The sequence below is a fragment of the Gopherus evgoodei genome, chromosome 13 (genome assembly GCF_007399415.2).
Source record: "Gopherus evgoodei ecotype Sinaloan lineage chromosome 13, rGopEvg1_v1.p, whole genome shotgun sequence".
In the NCBI taxonomy this organism is placed as follows: domain Eukaryota; kingdom Metazoa; phylum Chordata; order Testudines; family Testudinidae; genus Gopherus; species Gopherus evgoodei.
This window is the reverse complement of record NC_044334.1, coordinates 33768876-33790494: the sequence shown is the minus strand read 5'-3', so window position 1 is coordinate 33790494 and position 21619 is coordinate 33768876. Positions and strand designations below refer to the sequence as shown.

Below are 21619 nucleotides of genomic sequence, written 5' to 3'. Positions count from 1 at the left end.
GTGGGTCAGCATCATCACCTCTACTTAAGATTATTCCTAGTTATGTGATGTTTGGTTTTCAGACGGCAGCAGCTGAACAAACAAAATAGCTGACTACAGTTAGGTAAAGTCCTGGGGTACGTGCAGGAATGTCAAATTCTAGGGCAACAGGAGCTTGGAAAGCCAAGCAGGGAGGGAGAGAGAAAGAGAGAGAGAGAGAGAGAGAGAGAGAGAGCACCAACGATAGAGGAGGAGAGAACACGCGAAGAGGGGAAGCAGCTGGAGAGAAGCTGTGAGTGCAGAGGGCAGCCTGACAGCTGAGCATCATAGGCACCCAGGCAGCATAATGACAGGTAGCCATGTTAGTCTCTATCAGCAAAAATAATGAGGACTTGTGGCACCTTAGAGACTAATACATTTATTTGAGCATGAACTTTCATGGGCTGAAACCCACTTCATCGGATGCATGCAGTGGAAAATACAGTAGGAAGAGATATATACACAGGGGACATGAAAAAATGGATGTTTCCATACTAACTATAACAAGAGTAATCAAGTAAGGTGGGCTATTATCAGTAGGAGAAAAACACACTTTTGTAGGGATAATCACTATCAGGTGACATGTTCACATGTCCTGTGAGACCCTAGCCTCCATTCTTCCTGGGCTGGCCCCTACGCACCCAGGAAGGTTTGCAAGTAAACAGAGCCATCTACAACCAATTGTCCTCATCAATGGGAGCCATCAAGCTTCCAAAGGACCATTAATGGCCCACACTTTGCATCATTACAATAGGCCTCAGAGTTATACTTCATATTTCTAGCTTCAGATACAAGAATGATACATACATGCAAATAGGATGAACACACTCAGGAGATAATAAGCTTTGTAATGATACCTTACAAGAGACCTTTTGCATAAAGCATATTCCAGTTATATCATATTCACAGCTTTGAGAACCTCTGAGTTAGAGCATTGGTGGTTCGATAGCAGAAGTCACAGCTACAGCGGGGGAGGTTTAGCTTTGGTTTCTGGCCAACAGAGGGATGAGGTTTATTGTCTCCAAATTTCAGTAGAAAAATTCAGACCCAAACTGGGTGTGGTGGGAGTTTCTCTGGTTTGATTTGTTTTTCTCATTTGAAATGTCCTTGATCATTTGTCTGGGAAAACTGTTTGGACAAGGCCAAGGAATAGTCAGGACAATTACAAATCTCCGTGGGAGTGAGGGGGTCTCTAAGTGCCGGGAGAGGGGTGGAGATTTTCATGGAGGGGAGTTGAGGAGATAAATGAGAGGCGTTTGCTCCACCAGAGGGAGTGGCTTGGCAGTTTCATTTTTAACCAAGTGAATCACCCCCACCTCTCATACACACACACGCGTTGCTCCCCTGCTGCTGCCCCAGCTCAAACCCCATTATCACCCCCATCATGTGACCTATAGTTTCCCACTGGCAAAGCCCTTAAATATCAGAGACAAAATCCCCTAGTCTGCCCCTTCTCCCAGGTGAGCTCTCCCTCCACACAGCCCAGAACAACCCAGACCTAGCTGGATCTCGTGGCACATGACCGAGAATGTGCTTTGCCGACAGAAGGAGCCAAGTGTGCAGCCATCCAAGAGATGTAATAACTGTGTAAGTTCGGTTGACAGAATCCTGTAGTACAGACTTTGTCTTAGTATTTTACTCCATGCACTGAGATCTGAATGTAAAATATCCACCCACAAATGCAGCCATTGAAATCCCCCAATTCAATATCTCTGCCTTTCCCAGAAAGTCATAAACTTCAGTTCATTCTGGCTAGCAGAGGGGAAATTCAAGTGACACTAATGTTTACAATTGATTGACTAATGTTTACAGTTTAATTAACAGAAAAATAAACAGTTATTCCTTGACACAACATCACAAGGTGAAATAAGAACAGAGACAAACCTTGACAGTAAAGTCTCTTTTCCCCAAAGATCCGCAAAATACTCTTAATTACGACCCCTGCATCCATCCTCCCATTAGAATTGCCCTTGTTGGACATTCCCAAACCTGGATGTTGGTAAAATACAGAATTTGAACAGTAAACCCAGCTCCCTGCACCATGAATGATGTGGGGGTTTCTACCTGTCACTTACTCCTTTATAATGCCACAGAGACTTTTCTGGCATGGAAAACAGAAGAGAACTGCTGCCCAGGATCACCAATTTTAGGGAAGAACCAACTGACTTTGCTTTGGAGAAGCTGCCTGGAATCAGATATAAAATCATTATTCAATCTGAGATACGGTTACAATATCCACAACCCCAGTCTCACAACTATGAAATCACAAGGTCCTTATATTGTACCAGCCACAGAAATAAAGGGATTTGAAATAAATCCCTTTTCAGAGTCAATGAGGACTGGGTGCAAGCCATGGCTAGATGAGGCACCGTCCGCTCCTAGGGGGCGGTGGCAACTCTGGATGTGAGCGGTGCCCTTCCTGTGGATCACCGCAGCTGAAAAGGGCATCGCTTGCCTCTCCCCCTCCGCGGGGATACAGGGGGCCAGCGTTCCGAGTCATGCAGTGCCTAGCAGCTGACTTAGAACTGGTGCAGACCAGGGAATCCGGCTGTTTAATTAAAACAAAGCATCGTGAAGGCCCACGGTGAGTGTTGACGCGATGTGATTTCTGCCCAGTGCTCTGAATGTCAAAGTGAAGACATTCAATGAAGCGCGGGTAAATGGCGGGAGTAACTATGACTCGCCTCGTGGTGAGAGTCGGTAACCGGCTTGGATAGCCAGGCGGATTGCGGAGGACGAGCCCACATCCCTTTGGGGTGTGGGATGGGGTTGGACAGCCCCACATGGGCTCACATAGTTGCTCCTCTGGTAAGGGTAGCCTCCCCCAGATACGGGTTGACTCCCCCTGGTAAGGGTTAGATTCCCCCAGGTACAGGTTAGATTCCCCCTGAGAAGGGTATATCTTTTAATCATGGAAAAAAGTAATTTATATTTTTATACCAGAGTGGCAACAGACTGGGTTAACAACGCCCCCACTGTTGGCGTTGATGCCCTGACTGACTGTCAAATATATTAGGGGTGTGAATACGGTCACTGGGCCTATGTATAAGACTGTGTGGAGTGAGATGAAGTCTCAGGAGAATGAGAATCGTCCCAGTGGAAAAGGGAGTGGAGGAAGAGGAGATGATAGGTAAGGATCAAGGTGAGGAGATTTTATCTATTTTACCTATGGTTTTTACAAAGGACACTTTTAATAATTTATCTATGGACAATTTTAATCCAGATTTTGAGTATTTGAGTACATTCAATGATCTGTATTTTAAAGAACCTGGACATTTTAACATTAATTCATCAAATGGTCTTAATTCATGAATTTATTTTAGTTTGATTAGGGATTTGAATTGAGATTTTAGAGACAGTGCTGGTAATAATTTAAATACATCAAAAAGCAGCTCATGGAAAGATGGCTTTTTTATATAAAATATCCTGTTGATCATTTTAATTGTCCAATTTGCCTGCAGATTTTACCTGCATTTGGTAAACGGGCTAAATGTGGCTCATAAAAGTAAGGCCATATGAGTATTATGTAAAAAAGGCGGAAAATCTTCTCAGTATCACAATATAGCTTGCCACTACCCCAAGTGCGCGCCCAGGGAGGTGGATACCCCGGTGAAGAGCCAGACCTGTTCTGTCTGTGGGCTTGCATTCCACACTAAATCCGGAGTGAGCCAACACTGTAGACATAGACACCCCGCCTTAGGAATGAACAGAGAAAAGACGATATGGCTGCTAAGAGTAAGAGCAGAGAGGGATCGTCTCAGTCTCGAATATGGACTGGTGATGAGGTTGAGCAGCTCATACAATTAGAGAGACATATATAGGGAAAAGGAATATAAATAAATGCATAGAGAGTGAGTTGAGAACTAAAACTAACAAATATCAGACAAAATACGAGAATTAGAAAAGAAAACATTGGTGACAGTGGAAGATAAGGATGAAGCTATAGAGGTAGAAGAAATTAAAGAAAATATATTAGAAGTCCCTCCCCCGAGAGAAAGGATTTTACCTTTAAAAGAACATCCAGACGTGGACGAAGTGGTCAACATTTGTAAGCGGCGAAAACAAAGTAGGGAAGGAAGGGAAATAGTAAATAGCCTAGGGGAAATTGAAGAGTTATAAAAGAAGAATCTAACTGAAGCTCTAGGATGGGTTATGTTATGTTATTCATTAGTATAGGAAAAGGATATTAGAAATGAGAAGCAAGTAGAGCCGAGGAATAAGGGGAGAGGGAAGATAAGAAAAGGTGAGAGAAGGAAACAGTCCAATGCAATTTGGAAATATGCTACTAAGAAAGCAAAATATAAGTTTTACCAACCATTTTTTGATAAAGATAGAAGATTAGCTCGTATTATAATGGGAGAGCCAGATAAAGCTAAGTGTGATATCCCCATGAATGAATTAGAGGAGTATTATGTAGACATATTGGGGAGAACTGGACATGGACATACAGTAGGGTGGCCTTCATCCACAGAGAATGCAGATAATGATGTATTAATGAGTCCGATCTCTATGGATGAAATTAGGGAAGCGTTAAGGGAAATTGGAAAAGAGTGCCCGTGGCCCAGATAGAATAAAAGTGAGCAATCTGTGGGATCTTTTTAATCTAGACTCCTTAATTCTCACAAACATTTTTAATATATGGTTTTTAAATGGACAGGTCCCTGATGATTTTAAGGAAAACCGAATGATTTTAATTCCAAAGATGCAAGATGAGGAGGAATTAAGGAAGTTAAACTCCTGGAGACCATTAATGATTGTGTCCATATGGATAGGAATCTCTACTAAGATTTTATCAAAAAAATTAATGGCAGCAGTTAAAATATGTAGTAGGCAAAAAGGGTTTATATCTGCCCCAGTTGTGAGGAGAATATTGCCATTTTGTATCATTTGATAAAAGGAGCCAAACGTGATGGGGATGAAATAGCAATAGTATTTGTAGATTTGGCTAAGGCATTTGACTCTGTGGGGAATGGACATGTTATAGCTGGCCTTAGAAGATTTGCTATAGATGAACATTTTATTGGAATTATAAGGGACTTATATGACAATTGTACCACAAGGGTGTGGGCAGGTGACAAATATACTGAGTCTATTTTAATTAGGAGTGGGGTCAAACAGGGTGACCCCTTGTCTCCTATTTTATTTCCTATCGCTATAGATCCCCTTTTAACTAGATTAGAACTAGAAGGGAGTGGTTTTTATGTTCAGGGTAATAGTGTCACTGTCACAGAGTGTGGGGGTGGTCAGGCCCTGCACCCCTCTTCCTGGGACTCACAGTGATTCTCAGCCAGCCAGTAACACAGAAGGTTTATTGGACAACAGGAACGCAGGTGACAGCAGAGCCTGTAGGCACAACCAGGACCCCTCCATCTGGTCCTTCTGGGGTTTCAGGAAGCTTAGTCCCCAGCTTGGGATTGCCCGAATTCTACCACCCAGCCCAAAACCAAATCTGAACTAACTCCCCACAGCAGGCCCTTTCCCTTGTCCAGCTTCCTGGGCAAAGGGACTGACCCCCCTCCCCCCTACCTGGCTCAGGTTACAGGCTCAGCTCCTGTCCCTCACCTAAAGTCATCCCTTGCTCTTCCATCCCCCACATACAGAGTCCCTACTGCATCACATCTCTCCCCCCTTCGAGACTGAACTGAGCAGGGTCACTCTGCCAAGTGACCTGGGGAAGTTTAGGGCCCCCTCTCCGGGGCAACACGTCCACAATCAGGTTGGCACTTCCCTTCACATGGACCATGTCCATGTCATAGTCCTGCAGGAGCAGGCTCCACCTCAGGAGCTTAGCGTTGGCTCCTTTCATCTGGTACAGCCAGGTCAGGGGAGAGTGGTCGGTGTACACGGGGAAGTGTCGCCCAAAGAGATATGGCTCTAGTTTCTTAAGGGCCCACACCATGGCCAGGCATTCCTTCTCGATGGCCGTGTAGTTCTGCTCCCGGGGAAGCAACTTCTTGCTCAGGTACACGATGGGGTGTCTCTCCCCCTTTTCATCCTCCTGCATTAACACCGCCCCCAGTCCCATGTCTGAGGTGTCAGTGAACACCATAAAGGGCTTGTCAAAGTCTGGGTTTGCCAGAACTGGGCCACTAACCAGAGCCTCCTTCAGCGCCCGGAGAGCCTGCTGGCACTGCTAGGTCCAGACCACCTTGTCTGGCTTCCCCTTTTTGCACAGCTCAGTGATGGGGCCGGCTATGGCGCTAAAGTGGGGCACGAACCTTCGATAGTACCCCGCCATCCCAATAAAGGGCTGGACCTGCTTTTTGGTTTGGGGAGCAGGCCAGTCTCTGATCTCCTCCAGCTTGCCTGCTTCTGCCTTTAGACAGCCACTCCCCACCCGATGGCCCAGGTAAGATACTTCAGCCATCCCCACCTTGCACTTCTCGGCCTTTATGGTTAACCCAGCCTCCCGGAGTCGGTCCAGCACTTGTTTAACCTGGGTCACGCGGTCCTCCCAGGTCTGGCTGAAGAAGCAGATGTCATCAATATACGCCACTGCAAAACTCTCCATCCCCCGCAGTAGCTGATCCCCCAGGCGCAGGAAGGTGGCCGGTGCTCCCTTGAGGCCAAAGGGCAGGGTCAGAAACTTGTAGAGCCCGAGGGGGGTGATAAAGGCCGATTTCAGCCTGGCATCTGCGTCCAGCGGCACTTGCCAGTAGCCCTTGGTAAGATCCATGATGGTGAGGTACCGAGCACCTCCCAGCTTGTCTAGGAGCTCGTCAGGCCTGGGTATGGGGTTGGCATTGGATATGGTGATGGCATTGAGCTTTGAATAATCCACAGAGAACCAGATTGTGACGAACTGGGAATGTTCTTAAGGTTTGCTCGGAATACTGTGTTGGTGCCTCAGTGTCCCCTACGCAGTTCTTAATATCTAGGTGGTGGAATAAGTTTGTTTGATTGCTACAGAGCAAAGGGCCAGTGAACATAAATGCCTGGCACTCTGTCTCCTAGCAACTGATGGCCTGGGCCCCTCCTCTGCAAAGGTGCCAACTGAAGGTGTTGGAGACAGAGAGATTAAGGGACCTCCTGGCCTGGGAAAGGAACTGAGCAGGGAGGAGGGGCTGGAAGGGTTTGTTAGTCTGGAGCGAGCTGAGGATGAGAAGTGAGTGCAGACGTGGGGGTCTGGCTCACTGCCCCCCAGAAAAGACCCGGCCGAGGGGTCCGGTTCTCTGTATCTACAAGCTCTGTTTTAGACCCTGTTCCTGTCATTGAATAAACCTCTGTTTTACTGGCTGGCTGAGAGTCACGTCTGACTGCAAATTAGGGGTGCAGGACTCTGTAGTTTTCCCAGGACCCCGCCTGGGCGAACTCCCTGTGGGAAGTGCACGGAGGGGCAGAGGATGCTGAATGCTCCAAGGAGAGACCCAGGAGGTGAAGACGTGTGAGCTTCTTGCCCTAAAAACGTCTGCTCCAAGGGAGAGGAGGCTCCCCAAAGTCCTGCCTGGCTTTGTGGGGAGCAGTTCCAGAGCATCACCCAGGGACTCTGTGACAACTGGTGACAGCGGCGGGATGTACTGCACCCCGTGAATGGCGCTGCTTGCAGTAAGTGACTGGGGAGCAGTAAAACAAAGGAGGGATAATGAGGACCAGGCGTGCTGAAGGCTCAGAGAGGGATGCTTTCAGGGGGTGGTTAACCTCTGTGATTGTGTGACCAGTGAGGAGTACTGTTGGAGTAATGGGGTCCCCCTGGGCATTGCAGGAGCAGTCCCAGGGGCAGAGAAGTCTGCAGCTCGACCCTGGCGAAGAGGTGGTGATCATGAGAAGGGCTGGCAAATCAGGGGTTCTTCCTGGAAACCATGGGGAGCCAAGAGCACACAGGCCTGTGAGTCCAGAGCCACTTGGGAATGGTGAAGTGATGGCCTATCACCATCTCCTTGAGAAGGACATTGTGATCCTGTGCACAAAGAGAGGGTTACGCACGGGGAAGTTCACCAAGGCACAGTTAATCATAAGTGGGAGGAGAAGGACCCCTCTGAGGAGCAGATTCCTGACCCAGATGGGGCTACAAAATGATCTGGGAGCAGCTGGAGCAGCAGCCAGGCATCCCCGAGAGTCTGGTCCCCAACCAGATGATGGTTTTCAAGATCAGGTTCCCCATCAGGGGATCAGAGACGGATGGGATGGGAGCAGAGCCCGAGAGAGCGAGAGGACTGTGTGAGAGAGCAAGAGCCCGAGAAAAAGCTGCAGGAGAAACAGCAGCAGCATGAACTGGGGATGGTGGAGCGGAGAGACGGAGGGGGCTGCCCAAGAGTCAGTGGGGAGACATGCCTGGGGTGGCGAGAGCCTGGGACAGAGAGAACTGTGGTGGTGCAGCCGCAGATGCTGAGGGGCTGTGGGACCTGGGTGAAGGTCCCTGGGGTGAAGCCCCTCGCCCTGCTTATGGCCCGGATCCCTGTGCAGACCCATGAGGGGTCTGTCTGGCTGGTCGTTGGGGTTCTCCAGGATATCGGCTGGGAGGCCCTGTTGGGAGGCGACTGTGTCTCTTTGGGACAGGATCCAGGCCCAGCTCCTGTAACGGCCGAGGGTTTGAATTCAAATCCAGGGAACCAATTGGGTAAGACGGAAATGGTCTGTGAAAATGCAAATGACGTGGCTGGCAGGGGGAGGGGCTGCTGGGCTCAGGATACCTGCCTACCTGTAACCAGCCCCCTGGGGCTGAGTGGGAGGGAGAGATGCTCCCCGCCCCCCTGCACACTGGAGAGGGGGCTCACGCTGCTTCTGAGGCTGTGACCAGAGCAAGGAGCTCGTTGCCTGCCCCCGCTGGGCGAGAGATACTGGGGCATCCCTGGGAACGTTGGTGGGTTCAAACTTCTCCAGGTCACTGGCTAAAGTGACCTCGCTCAGTTCGGTCCTTCCAGCTCTACCGGTGCCCCCCACTCCCGACCTGCAGCCCCTGCTATCCCAGTCCTGACCTCCAGACTCACAGCTCTGCCGGTGCACCTCACTGCCGACACGAAGCCCCCTGGGTTACGCCAGTTGTAGCGATGCCCCTCACTCCGAACCCACAGCTCCTGGTATTCCAGCCCAAACCTCCAGCATCTCAGCTCTGCTCGTGTCCCTTGCTCCTTACCCTCAGCATCTTGGACTCCTCACTGAGCTCCCCAGTCACTGCGAGATGCTGCCCTTCACTCCTGACCCGCAGCCCCTGCTATCCCAGTCCTGACCTCCAGACTCACAGCTCTTCTTGTGCTCCTAACTCCTGACCCGCAGTTCCCTGGGATCCCTCCAGCTCTACCGGTGACCCCCACTCCCGAGCCGCAGCCCCCTGGGCACCCCGCTGAGCTCTCAAGTCACTGCACTGCCGTTGCCCCTCACTCTCGACCTGCAGCCCCTGCTACTCAGTCCTGACCTCCAGTCACAGCTCTGCTGGTGCCCCTCTCTCTCAACCAGCAGCACCATGGGTTCCCTCCAGCTCTACCGGTGCCCCTCACTCTGGAGCCACAGCCCCCTGGGCTCTAAGCTGAGCTCCCCAGTCACTGCACTGCTGATGCCCCTCACTCCTGACTCACAGACCCCTGGGCCTCCCACTCAGCTCACCAGTCACTTTGCTTCCGGTGCCCCTCACTCCTGACCCGCAGCCCCCTGGGTTCCCCGCTAAGCTCTCCAGTCACTGCGCTGCTGTTTTCTGTTACTCCCAGCCCGCATTCTCTGCTATCCCAGTCCTCAACTCCAGACTAACATTTCTGCTGGTGCCCCTCACTCCTTACCTGCAGCCCCCTGGGTTCCCCCAGCTCTGCCGGTGTTCCTCACTCCCGACCCGCAGCCCCCTGAGCTCCCTGCTCAGCTCCCCAGTCACTGCGCTGCCAGTGCCCATCATGCCCGACCCCGATCTAACCACTAGTCCCCACTCTCCTCCCAGAGCTCAGGAGAGAACCCAGCCCCCTCCCACACCGCTCTAACCACTACTCCCAACTCCCCTCCCAGAGATGGGGAGAGAACACAGCCCCCAACCCCCCCTCTAACCACTGCTCCCCACTCCCCTCCGAGAGATGGGGAGAGAACCAAGCCCCTGACCTCTGCTCTAACCACTACACACCAATTCCTTCCCAGAGATGGGGAGAGAACCCGGCCCTCCAACCCCGCTCTAACCACCAGACCTCACTCCCCTACCAGAGATGGGGAGAGAACACAGCCCCCAACCCCCACTCTAACCACTACTCCCCACTCCCCTCCCACAGCTGGGGAGAGAACCCAGCCCCCCACCCCGCTCTAACCACCAGACTGCACTGCCCTCCCAGAACTGGGGAGAGAACCCAGCCCCCCGCACCCAATCCATCCGATCCTCCCCACGCCCCTCCCAGAGCTGGCGAGGGAACCCAGCCCTCCACCCCTGCTCCAATCGCCCCTCTCCATGCCCCTCCCAGAGCTGGTGAGGAAACCCAGCCCTGCCCCAACCGCCCCTCCCCATGACCCTACCATAGCTGGGGAGGGAAACCAGCCCTCTGCCCCTGCTCCATCCGCCCTTCTCCACGCCCCTCCCAGAGCTGGTGAGGGAACCCAGCCACCCGCCCTTGCTCCAACCTCCCCTCCCCACACCCCTCCCTGATCTGGCGAGGGAGCCCAGCCCCCCGACCCCATTGCAACCGCCCTTCCCCACACCCATCCCAGAGCTGGTGAGGGAAGCCAGTTCCCGGCCACCGCTGGAACTGCCACTCCCCACTCCCCTCCCAGAGCTGGGCAGGGAACCCAGTCCCCAGCCCCCCACCCCCGCTCGAACGGTCGCTCCCCAGTTCCGTCCCAGAGCAGGGAAGGGAACCCAGTTCCCTGACCCCACTTGAACAGCTGCTCCCCAGGCCCCTCGCAGAGCTGGGGAGGTGTGACATTATGGATATAATCTGGCACCAAATATTGTGCAGAGGGGGTCATATAAGGTGTCTAAGACCAGATTATGGGTGACTGGTTAAAATTATGGTGTCTATATGTAGGAATCGCGTTATAATTGAAGTTATGAGTAATGGCTCTATACTGTCTGTATTTTAAATTTTAAATTCACCAAACAAGTTGGTGTTAGCTCTGACTAGCCTGCTTGATGGCCCATTAAGGACCATCAGCTATGCAATTGACCCATTGAGAGGAGGCAGATCCGCCTTGTAACTCAGCAAAGTATGTAGGGACTTGCCCACACTCCAGACTCAATTTTTTGCTGTAATTTTCCACAGTAAGAACAAAGAGATTCTTGCACCTGGGAAAGCCTATATAAGGTGGAGGCCTCATCTCCATCTTGTCTTCAATCCTGCTTCTTACCTCTGGAGGGACTTTGCTACAAACTGAAGCTCTCCACAAGGGACTGATGACCCATCCCAGCTGGGGATGTTCCAGAGACTTGATTTGAACCTGCAGTTTACTCCATCACTGCTACAAGCCTGAACTAAGAACTTTGCCATCACTGTATGTAATTGATTCCATTTAACCAATTCTAGCTCTCATCTCTACCTTTTTCCTTTTAGGAATAAACCCTTAGACTTTAGATTCTAAAGGACTGGCAACAGCATGATTGTGGGTAAGATCTGATGTATATATTGACCTGAGTCTGGGGCTTGGTCCTTTGGGATCGAGAGAACATTTTTTTCTTTCATTGGGGTGTTGGTTTTCATGAAACATTCTTCCCCAGTACATGTGGGACTGGTGGTGATACTGGGAGACTGGAGTGTCTAAGGAAATTGCTCATGTGACTTGTGGTTAGCCAGTGGGGTGAAACCGAAGTCATTTTTGACTGGCTGGTTTGGTTTGCCTTAGCGGTGGAAAAACCCCAGTTTAGGGCCGTAACTGCCCTGCTTAAGCAATTGGTCCTGAATTGGCACTCTCAGTTGGGTCCTGCCAGAACGGCATCATCACAGGAGAGGCGGTGCCTTCCCTCCCCGGCACTGCAAGGGAACTGGGGAGCTGCCCTACCAACTGGGGCAGGGCGCTGCCTTCCCTCCTCGACTCTGTGAGGGAACTGGGGGGGCAGCCGTTCCAGCGGGGGTGGGGTGCTGCCTTCCCTCCCCAGCTCTGCAAGGGGACTGGGGGGCGGCCGTAACAGCAGGGGCGGGGTGCTGACTCCCCTCCCCCGCTATGCAAGGGGACTGGGTGGCGGGCGTTGCAGCGGCATGGGGCGCTGCCATCCCTCCCCGGCTCTGGGAGGGGACTGAGGAGTGGCCGTTCCTGCGGAAGTAGGGAGCTGTGTTCCCTCCCTAGCTCTGCGAATGGACTGGGGAGGAGTGGGGTGCTGTGTTCCCTCCCTAGCTCTGCGAATGGACTGGGGAGGAGTGGGGTGCTGTGTTCCCTCCCTAGCTCTGCGAATGGACTGGGGAGGAGTGGGGTGCTGTGTTCCCTCCCTAGCTCTGCGAATGGACTGGGGAGGGCCCGTTCCAGTGGGGGAGGGGCGCTGCCTTCCTTCCCCAGCTCTGCCAGGGGACTGGGCAGCTGCTGTTCCTGCAGGGACGGGGCACTGGGTTCCCTCCACGGCTCTGCGAGGGGACTGGGGATCGGCCGTTCCTGGGGGGGGGGCGGGGTGCTGTGTTACCTCTCCAGCTCTGCCAGGGGACTAGGGAGCGGCTTTTCCTGTGGGGGTGGGGCGCTGCCTTCCCTCCTCGACTCTGCAAGGGGACTGGGGGGCTGCCGTAACAGCAGGGGCGGGGCGCTGACTCCCCTCCCCCGCTATGCAAGGGGACTGGGTGGCGGGCGTTGCAGCGGCATGGGGCGCTGCCATCCCTCCCCGGCTCTGGGAGGGGACTGAGGAGTGGCCGTTCCTGCAGGGGCGGGGCGCTGTGTTCCCTCCCTAGCTCTGCGAATGGACTGGGGAGGGCCCGTTCCAGTGGGGGAGGGGCGCTGGGTTCCCCTCCCATCTCTACCAGCGGACTCGGGAGAGGTCCTTCCAGCTGGGGCGAGGCGCAACTTTCCCTCCCCGGCTCTGCGAGGGGACTGAGGAGTAGTCATTCCTGTGGGGGCAGTGCGCTGCTTTCCCTCCCTGGCCCTGCAACAGGACTGAGGAGCGACCGTTGCAGCGGGGGCGGGGCGCTGGTTTCCCTCCCCAGCTCTGCAAATGGACTGGGGAGGGCCCGTTCCAGTGGGGGAGGGGCACTGAGTTCCCCTCCCATCTCTGCCGGCGGACTGGAGAGTGGTCGTTCCAGCGGGGGCGGGGCGCTGGGTTACCTCCCCAGCTCCGCAAAGGGAAAGGGGAGGGGCAGTTCTGGCGGGGGCGGGGCGCTGGCTTCCCTCCTGTCACACATAGTTAAGGGTTAATGTCTCTTTTACCTGTAAAGGGTTAAGAAGCTCAGTGAACCTGGCTGACACCTGACCAGGGGACCAATCTGGGGAGAAGAGACTTTCAAATCTCGGTGGAGGGAAGTCTTTGTTGTGCTGTTTGTTTTGTTCTTTGTTCGCTCTTGGGGCTAAGAGGGACCAGACGTGCAACCAGGTTTTCTCCAATCTTTCTGAATCAGTCTCTCATGTTTCAAAGTAGTAAGTATAGCCAGGAGACGTGGATCAATCTTATGTTTGTTTTCTTTACTTGTAAATGTGTCTTTTGCTGGAAGGATTTTTACCTCTGTTTGCTGTAACTTTGAATCTCAAGCTAAGGGGAGCGGGAGGTCCCTCTAGTCTATATAAATCTGAATACCCTGTAAAACATTTTCCATCCTGATTTTACAGAGATAATTTTTACCTTTTCTTTCTTTAATTAAAAGCTTTCTATTTTAAGAACCTGATTGATTTTTTTTCCTTAAGACCCAAGGGGATTGGGTCTGAACGCACCAGAGATTGGTGGGGGGAAAAGAAGGGGGGAAGGTTAATTCCTCTTTGTTTTAAGATCCAAGGAGTTTGGATCAGTGTAGCCTCTTAGGGTAACCCAAGGAGGGGAAATTCTGGGGGGAGAAAGACTGGAGGGGCAAGGCTAATTTCTCCTTGTGTTCAGATTCAAGGGGTTTGGGTCTTGGGTTCCCCAGGGAAGGTTTTGGAGGAACAGGAAGTGTGCCAAACACCATATTTTTGGCTGGTGGCAGCGTACCAAATTTAAGACGGTAATTAAGATTAAAAGTGATCATGCAGCTCCACACTTTTTGGACGTTTAAGTTCAAAGTGGGGAAAAAACCTTGATAACCCCCCCGAATGGACCTTGCCTGGGCAGACTCGCTGGGGGAAATGCACGGAGGGTCAGAGGATGCTGAATGCTCCAAGGAGAGACCCAGGAGGTGAAGACGTGTGAGCTTCTTGCCCTGAACAAGTCTGCTCCAAGGTAGAGGTGGCTCCTCAAAGTCCTGACTGGCTTTGTGGGGAGCAGTTCCAGAGCATCGCCCGAGGACTCTGTGACAACTGGTGGCAGCAGCAGGATGTACTGCACCCCGTGAATGGCGCTGCTTGCAGTGACTGGGGTGCAGTAAAACAAAGGGGGGATAATGAGGACCAGGTGTGCTGAAGGCTCAGAGAGGGACGGTTTGAGGAAGTGGTTAACCTCTGGGAGCGTGTGACCAGCGAGAAGGACTGTTGGAGTAACAGGATCCCCCTGATGACTGCAGCGAGCAGTCCCAGGGGCGGAGGAGCTTGCCACTCTCTCCTGGGACAGAGGATTTTAGCAGTAGCAGGGTTCCCGTGGGGATGGCAGGAGCAGTCCCGGGGCGGAGGAGTCTGCAGGTCGACCCTGGCAAAGAGGTGGTGACCACGAGAAGGGCTGGCACACCAGGGGTTCTTCCTGGAAACCATGGGGGAGCCAAGAGCACACAGGCCTGTGAGTCCAGAGCCACTTGGGAATGGTGAAGTGATGGCCTATCACCATCTCCTTGAGAAGGACATTGTGATCCTGTGCACAAAGAGAGGGTTACGCATGGGGAAGTTCACCAAGGCACAGTTAATCGTGAGTGGGAAGAGAAGAACAAGTCTGGGGAGCAGATTCCTGACCCAGATGGGGCTACAAGAAGATCTGGGAGCAGCTGGAGCAGCAGCCAGACATCCCCGAGAGTCTGGTCTCCAACCAGTTGATGGTTTTCACGATCGGGTTCCCCATCAGGGGATCGGAGACGTATGGGATGGGAGCAGAGCCTGAGAGTGCGAGAGGATCGTGAGAGAGAGCAAGAGCAAGAGGAAAAGCTGCAGGAGAAGCAGCAGCAGCATTAACTGGGGATGGTGGAGCAGAGAGACATAGGGGGCTGCCCAAGAGTCAGTGGGGAAACAGGCCTGGGTTGGCGAAACCCTGGGACAGAGAGAACTGTGGTGGTGCAGCCGCAGATGCTGAGCGGCTGTGGGACCTGCGTGATGGTCCCTGGAGTGAAGGCCCTCGTCCTGCATATGGCCCGGATCCCTGTGCAGACCCAGGAGGGGTCTGGCTGGCTGGTCATTGGAGTTCTCCATGATATCGGCTGGGAGGCCCTGTTGGGGGTGGGGGGCGTGTCTCTTTAGGACATGATCAAGGCCCTGCTCCTGTAACGGCTGAGGGTTTGAATTCAAATCCAGGGAACCAATTGGGTAAGACAGAAATTATCAGTGAAAATGTAAATGACGTGGTTGGCAGGGGGGAGGGGCTGCTGGGCTCAGGATACCTGCCTACCTGTAACCAGCCCCCTGGGGCTGAGTGGGAGGGAGAGATGCTTCCCACCCCCCTGCACACCGGAGAGGGGACTCACGCTGGCTCTGAGGCTGTGACCAAAGCAAGGAGCTCGCTGCCTGCCCCCACTCGAACCGCCACTCTCCAGGCCCCTTGCAGAGCTGGGGAGGGAACCCAGTGCCCCTCCCCCGCTCGAACCGCCACTTCCCAGACCCCCCACAGAGCTGGGGAGGGAAGCCAGCGCCCCACCGCCGTTGGAACCGCCACTCCCCACGCCCCTCCCAGAGCTGGGGATGGGAGCCACCTCTCCCACAGGAACCTCTCCTTGCAACCTCACCTCATGGACTGTACCGCACTGAGGTCGGCCAGGTCCCTTGGTCTCTGCAAGGAGGGATCTTTCTGCAACTCGGCCTGGAACTCAGCAGCTGGCACAGGGATGGGGACCTGCTCTCTCTCGTCGGCTGGATCTGAGGCCGCAGCCTCTCTGAGCCGTGTCCCTGGGCGTTCCCTCCCCACCAGGTTAGGGTCCTGCACCTCGGGCACAGTACCTTCCCCTTTGTCAGGGTGTAGTGCCCTGTGCTGACTCTGACTACGGGTCACGACCAGGGCACCCCGGGCATTACTTGGCCAGACCTCTCATGTTTACGCTGGTTCTCCCACTCCTTCAGTTCTTGCCTCCTTAACTCGAGCTCTTCTCATCTCAGCTCCCTGTCATGTTCCATTCACATCCATTCCAGGGACAGGGAGCTCTGCCGGGACGATCCCCTGCTGGCCACCGGGGTCAGGCTGCCCTCAGTATTCACTGGGCTTCCCCCAACCTCTTTCCTCGGTAGAGGTGGGCAGGGTCTTGGGGTGTCCTCGGCAGCAGTCTGGCCCCTCCCAGCCATGTCAGGCCCTGGGGCTCACGCTGCGTCCACTGGGCAGCTTCCCTCATGGACCCAGCTCCGTTCACCCGAGCGATCCTTCTCCTCCAGCTGGGCAATTAGCTATTCTTTGGTGGACCTCCCAATGCAAAGCCCCCTCTGCTTGCACAGCTCCACCAGGTCTTTCTTAAGGCGCTTAGCACACATCTTCCTGCTGGCCACTCGCTGGCCTGTGCTCTCAGCTTCCACCGGTTCCAGGGAGACCCCTCGTGCACCAGCCCTTTTTCCGGCACTCCCTTTCTGCCAGGGTCGAGTTGCAAACTCCTCTGCCCCTCGGACCACTCCTGCAATCCCCCCGGGGGACCCTGTTACTGCAAAGTCCTTCTCTCTGGTCACACACTCCCAGTGGTTAATCACCCCCTGACCCTGTCTCTCTCTGGTCCTTGTCAGTCCCCCTCTATTTTGCTTCTCCCCAGTCACTTACTGCAGGAAGCGCTGTCCACGAGGTGCAGTAAATCCCACCTCTGCCACCAGTTGTCACGGAGTGTGGGGGAGTTGGGGCCCTGCACCCCTTTTCCTGCAATTCACCAGGACTCTCAGCCAGCCAGTAAAGCAGAAGGTTTGTTTAGACGCCAGGAACACAGTCCAAGACAGGTGTTGTAGGCCCAGACAACAGGATCCCCCCAGTCAGGTCCATCTTGGGGCCCCAGGAGCACCACAGCCCCATTTGGGTGGGGGCTCAGAGCCCTGTCTGTCCTCCCCTTCCTCCCCCAGCCAGCTCCAGACTGCCAAACCCCCTCCAGCCCTTCCTTCTCTCTCAGTTACTTTCCCTGGGCCAGGAGGTCACCTGATCCCTTTGTCTCCAACACTTTCAGCTGGCACCTTTGCAGAGGAGGGGCCCAGGCCATCAGTGGCTAGGAGACAGAGTGCCAGGCATTTCAGTGAACTGGCCATTTGCTTTGCTAGATACTTAAGAACTGCCATGGGGACACTGAGGCACCAACACAGTATTCACAGACCACAGTAAGAACAGTCCAAGTTCGTCACACCACCTGGCTGCAGGGAGACTGGGATGTGCTGAGCTAAGGGAGGCAAAGACTGAGGCCCTGAGAGTTTCCTGTGCTGGGTTCAACTCTCAATAAACCCTCCTGTTTTATGCTGGCTGAGAGTCACTCCGGGCTAGAGAACAGGAGGCATCAATCTCTTCAGGGGTGAGGAGGCCCGGGGGGTCCAGAGCATGTGGACTCCCTGAGGGGCCCACTGCAGAGACAGACGTGCTAAAGCTCAGAGAGGTGCGGCTCCAGGAGGTGGAGGGGCCTGACCCACAGTGAGAGTGGACCCCCGAGAAGGGCTGTCGCACTGAAAGGGGCACCCCCCACGGACCGCATGGGGCCACGAGTGGGCACGATCTGTGAGTCCGTGACAGAAGGTACGTGAAGGGAGTGTGGAGCAGGACAGGGGGGATGGGGAATGATCAGATGCGAGGGGGGGCGGGACGCAGGGTCCAATCGGATCTAGGGTTGTGGAATGCGGGGTGGTTGGACCTGAAGGGGCGGGATGTGGGTCGGGGGGTGGTTGGACCCTGAGGTGGGGCAAGTCAAGGGGCAAGGGGGCAGGTCGGACCCAGGCAGGGGGCATTTCACAGGACCCGGGGGCCTGGAAGTGTGGTCGGGGGCACTTGGATGCAGACGGGGTGGGGGGCGAAGTGGACCAGGGAGGGGTGGGACACGCTGGGGAGGGTGTGGGACACAAGAGTTTGTGGGAAGGTGCCGGGGGGGCAGGGGTCTGAGAGGTGCTGTCTGAGGTCTCTGTGGGGGAGAGGATGAGCAGGGGGGTCTGAGAGGTGCTGGCTGGGGGATCCCAGCAGGGGGGGCTGAACAGGGGGGTCTGAGAGAGACTGGCTGGGGGGGTCTCTGCAGGGGGAAGGAATGAGTGGGGTGGGGGGGTCTGAGAGGTGCTGGCTGGGGGGGTCTCTGCAAGGGGCGGTGATCAGCAGGGGGGGTCTTAGGTCGGGTGTGCTTGATGGCACTAGCAGGCCGCATGTGGGAAGGATTATGCAGCCCGAACCCTTTTGCCACCCCAATACCCCTGGGGTTCAAACTGGGATTGGCTCTTTTCCCAGCACTCTGGGCTGCGATTTGGGCTTTCTTGGTTAAGAGCTCCCCATCTTGGCTTTTGGCCAGTTTTAGGTTTGGGCAGCCGCTCCCCACCTATTGGCCCAGATTCAACACCTCTGCCGTCCCCACCTTACACTTTTCAGCTTTTACCGTCAGTCCTGCCTCCTTGAGGCAGCCCAGCTCCCTCTTCACCTGGGACACCTGTTCCTCCCAGGTCTGGCTAAAGACACACATGTCATTGTATGCCAGGGCCATGTTCTCCATTCCCCTCAGTGTGTCTAGAATCTCCCCAGGCCTAGGGATGGGGTAGGCATTGGACACTGTGATGGCTTTAAGCTTTTGATGGTCCCCACTAAACCAGATCATCCTGTCTCCCCTGGGGATCAGCCCCGCGGGTGAGGCCAATGGGCTGTTGAAAGGCTGGATCACATCTAAAGCCAGCAGGTCCTTGACCTCTCTCTCCAGGTTCTGGGCTGCTCTCCCAGTGACTCTGAACAGGGAACACCTGATGGGGAGATTGGGTCCCACCTCAGGGAAGAGATCCTCCAGGGAGTCTTCCCCCTTCTCCTCCCAATCCTCCCCTTCCAGGTTCAGGGGTCCCCTCACTCTGCTCCCATCCATCAGCTCGAAAGGGAAGAACCCTGTGGATTCCTGGGGCATCACCAGCTGCCTCCCGATTCCCTCCAGTTTTACTTCCCGTTGGGGAGCCCATTCCCGGTCAGGAATCCCTTCTCCGGCAGGACTCTGTCCCTGCAGCCTTCCCCAAGGGGGTTTGCAGAGCTGTGGCCAGCAAGTTCCCTCAGCTTCTCCAAGGAGGGATCCCTCGGCAGATCACCCCAACGGTTGGGAGGGGCCTGGGGAGAATTGGTAAGAGCGGGGGCGGGATGCTGGCTTCCCTCCCCAGCTCTGGGAGGGGCCTGGAGAGAGGCGGTTGCAGCGGGGGTGGGGGGCTGGGATCCCTCCCCTGCTCTGGGAGGGGAGTGAGGAGTGGCGGTTCGAGTGGGAGCAGGGCAGTGGATTCCCTCCCCAGCTCTGGTAGAGGCCTGGGGGGTGGCAGTCCAAGCGGGGGCGGGGAGCTTGCATCCCTTCTCAGTTCTGGGAGGGGCCTGAAGAGTGGCGGTTCGAGCGGGGGCTGGGTGCTGGTTTCGCTCCCCACCTCTGGGAGGAGCCTGGGGAGTGGCGGCTCCAGCGGGGGCGGGGCGCTGGGTTCCCTCTACAGCTGTGCGAGGGAACTGGGTAGTGGCCGTTCCTGCTGGGGCAGGGCAGTGCCATCCCTCCCCAGCACTACCAGGGGACTGGGGAGCAGCCGTTCCTACAGAGTCGGGGTGCTGGCTTCCCTCCCCACCTCTGCGAATGGACTGTGGGGCCACCATTCCAGCGGGGACAGGGTGCTACCTCCCCTCCCCAGCTTTGCAAGGGGACTCGGGAGTGGCCTTTCCTGGGGGGCTGGTGTGCTGGGTTCCCCTCCCAGCTCTGAGAGGAGACTGGGACACGGTCTTTCCTGCAGGGGCAGGGCGATAGGTTCCCTCCCCAGCTCTGGCAGGGGCCTGGGGAGTGGCAGTTCCAGTAAGGGCTGGGCGCTAGCTTCACCCCCCAGCTTTGGATGGGGACTGGGGAGTGGCGGTTCGAGCGGGGTTGGGGCGTTGCCGTCCCTCCCCAGCTGTGGGAGGGGCCTCGGGAGTGGCGGTTCGAGTGGGGGCAGGCAGCGAGCTCTTTGCTTTAGTCACAGCCTCAGAGCCAGCGTGAGCCCCCTCTCCGGTGTGCGGGGGGGTGGGGAGCATCTCTCCCTCCCACTCAGCCCCAGGGGGCTGGTTACAGGCAGGCAGGTATCCTGAGCCCAGCAGCCCCTCCCCCCTGCCATCCACATCATTTGCATTTTCACTGACCATTTCCGTCTTACCCAATTGGTTCCCTGGATTTGAATTCAAACTCTCGGCCGTTACAGGAGCTGGGCCTGGATCCTGTCCCAAAGAGACACAGTCACCCCCCAACAGGGCCTCCCAGCCAATATCCTGGAGAACCCCAATGACCAGCCAGCCAGACCCCTCCTGGGTCTGCACAGGGATCCGGGCCATAGGCAGGGCGAGGGGCTTCACCATGGGGACCGTCACCCAGGTCCCACAGCCCCTCAGCATCTGCGGCTGCAGCACCACAGTTCTCTCTGTCCCAGGGTCTTGCCACCCCATGCATGTTTCCCCACTGACCCTTGGGCAGCCCCCTATGTCTCTCTGCTCCACTATCCCCAGTCCATGCTGCTGTTGCTTCTCCTGCAGCTTTTCCTCAGGCTCTTGCTCTCACGATCCTCTCGCCCTCTCAGGCTCTGCTCCCATCCCGTATGTCTTCGATCCCCTGATGGGGAACCCGATTGTGAAAACCATCATCTGTTTGGAGACCAGACTCTCGGGGATGTCTGGCTGCTGCTCCCAGTTACTTTTGTAGCCCGATCTGGGTCAGGAATCTGCTCCTCAGACGTGTCCTTCTCCTCCCACTCACAATTAACTGTGGCAGCCCTTCTCGTGGTCACAACCTCTTTGCCAAGGTCGAGCTGCAGACTCCTCCGCCCCTGGGACTGCTCCTGCCATCCCCAGGGGAACCCTGCTACTGCAAAAATCCTCTCTCCCAGGGCAAGTGGCAAGCTCCTCCATCCCTGAGACTGCTGGCTGCAGTCCTCAGGGGGACCCTGTTACTCCAACAGTCGCTGGTCACACACTCCCAGAGGTTAACCAGTCCCTGAAACCGTCCCTCTCTGAGCCTTCAGCACACCTGGTCCTCATTATCCCCCCTTTGTTTTACTGCTCCCCAGTCACTTTCTGCAAGCAGCGCCATTCATGGGGTGCAGTACATCCCGCCGCTGCCACCAGTTGTCACGGAGACCCTGGGCGATGCTCTGAAACTGCTCCCCACAAAACCAGTCAGGACTTTGAGGAGCCTCCTCTCCCTTGGAGCAGAAGTTTTTAGGGCAAGAAGCTCACAAGTCTTCACCTCCTGGGCCTCTCCTTGCAGCATTCAGTATCCTCTGACCTTCTGTGCACTTCCCACAGCGAGTCCGCCCAGGCAGGGTCCATTCTGGAGGGGTATCAAGGTTTTTTCCCCACTTTGAA

General features: G+C 55.0%; 1 long non-coding RNA gene across 1 annotated transcript; it reads right to left on the bottom strand.

Moving 5' to 3' along the window:
• Window positions 1-2613: 2613 nt before the first annotated feature.
• Window positions 2614-20344, bottom strand: LOC115661016. Its single transcript, XR_004002998.1, has 3 exons — window positions 20335-20344; window positions 16882-16884; window positions 2614-2702 (listed from the first exon to the last, which is right to left on the bottom strand). It is a non-coding gene; the product is annotated as an uncharacterized LOC115661016 (long non-coding RNA).
• Between the last annotated feature and the right edge of the window lie 1275 nt (window positions 20345-21619).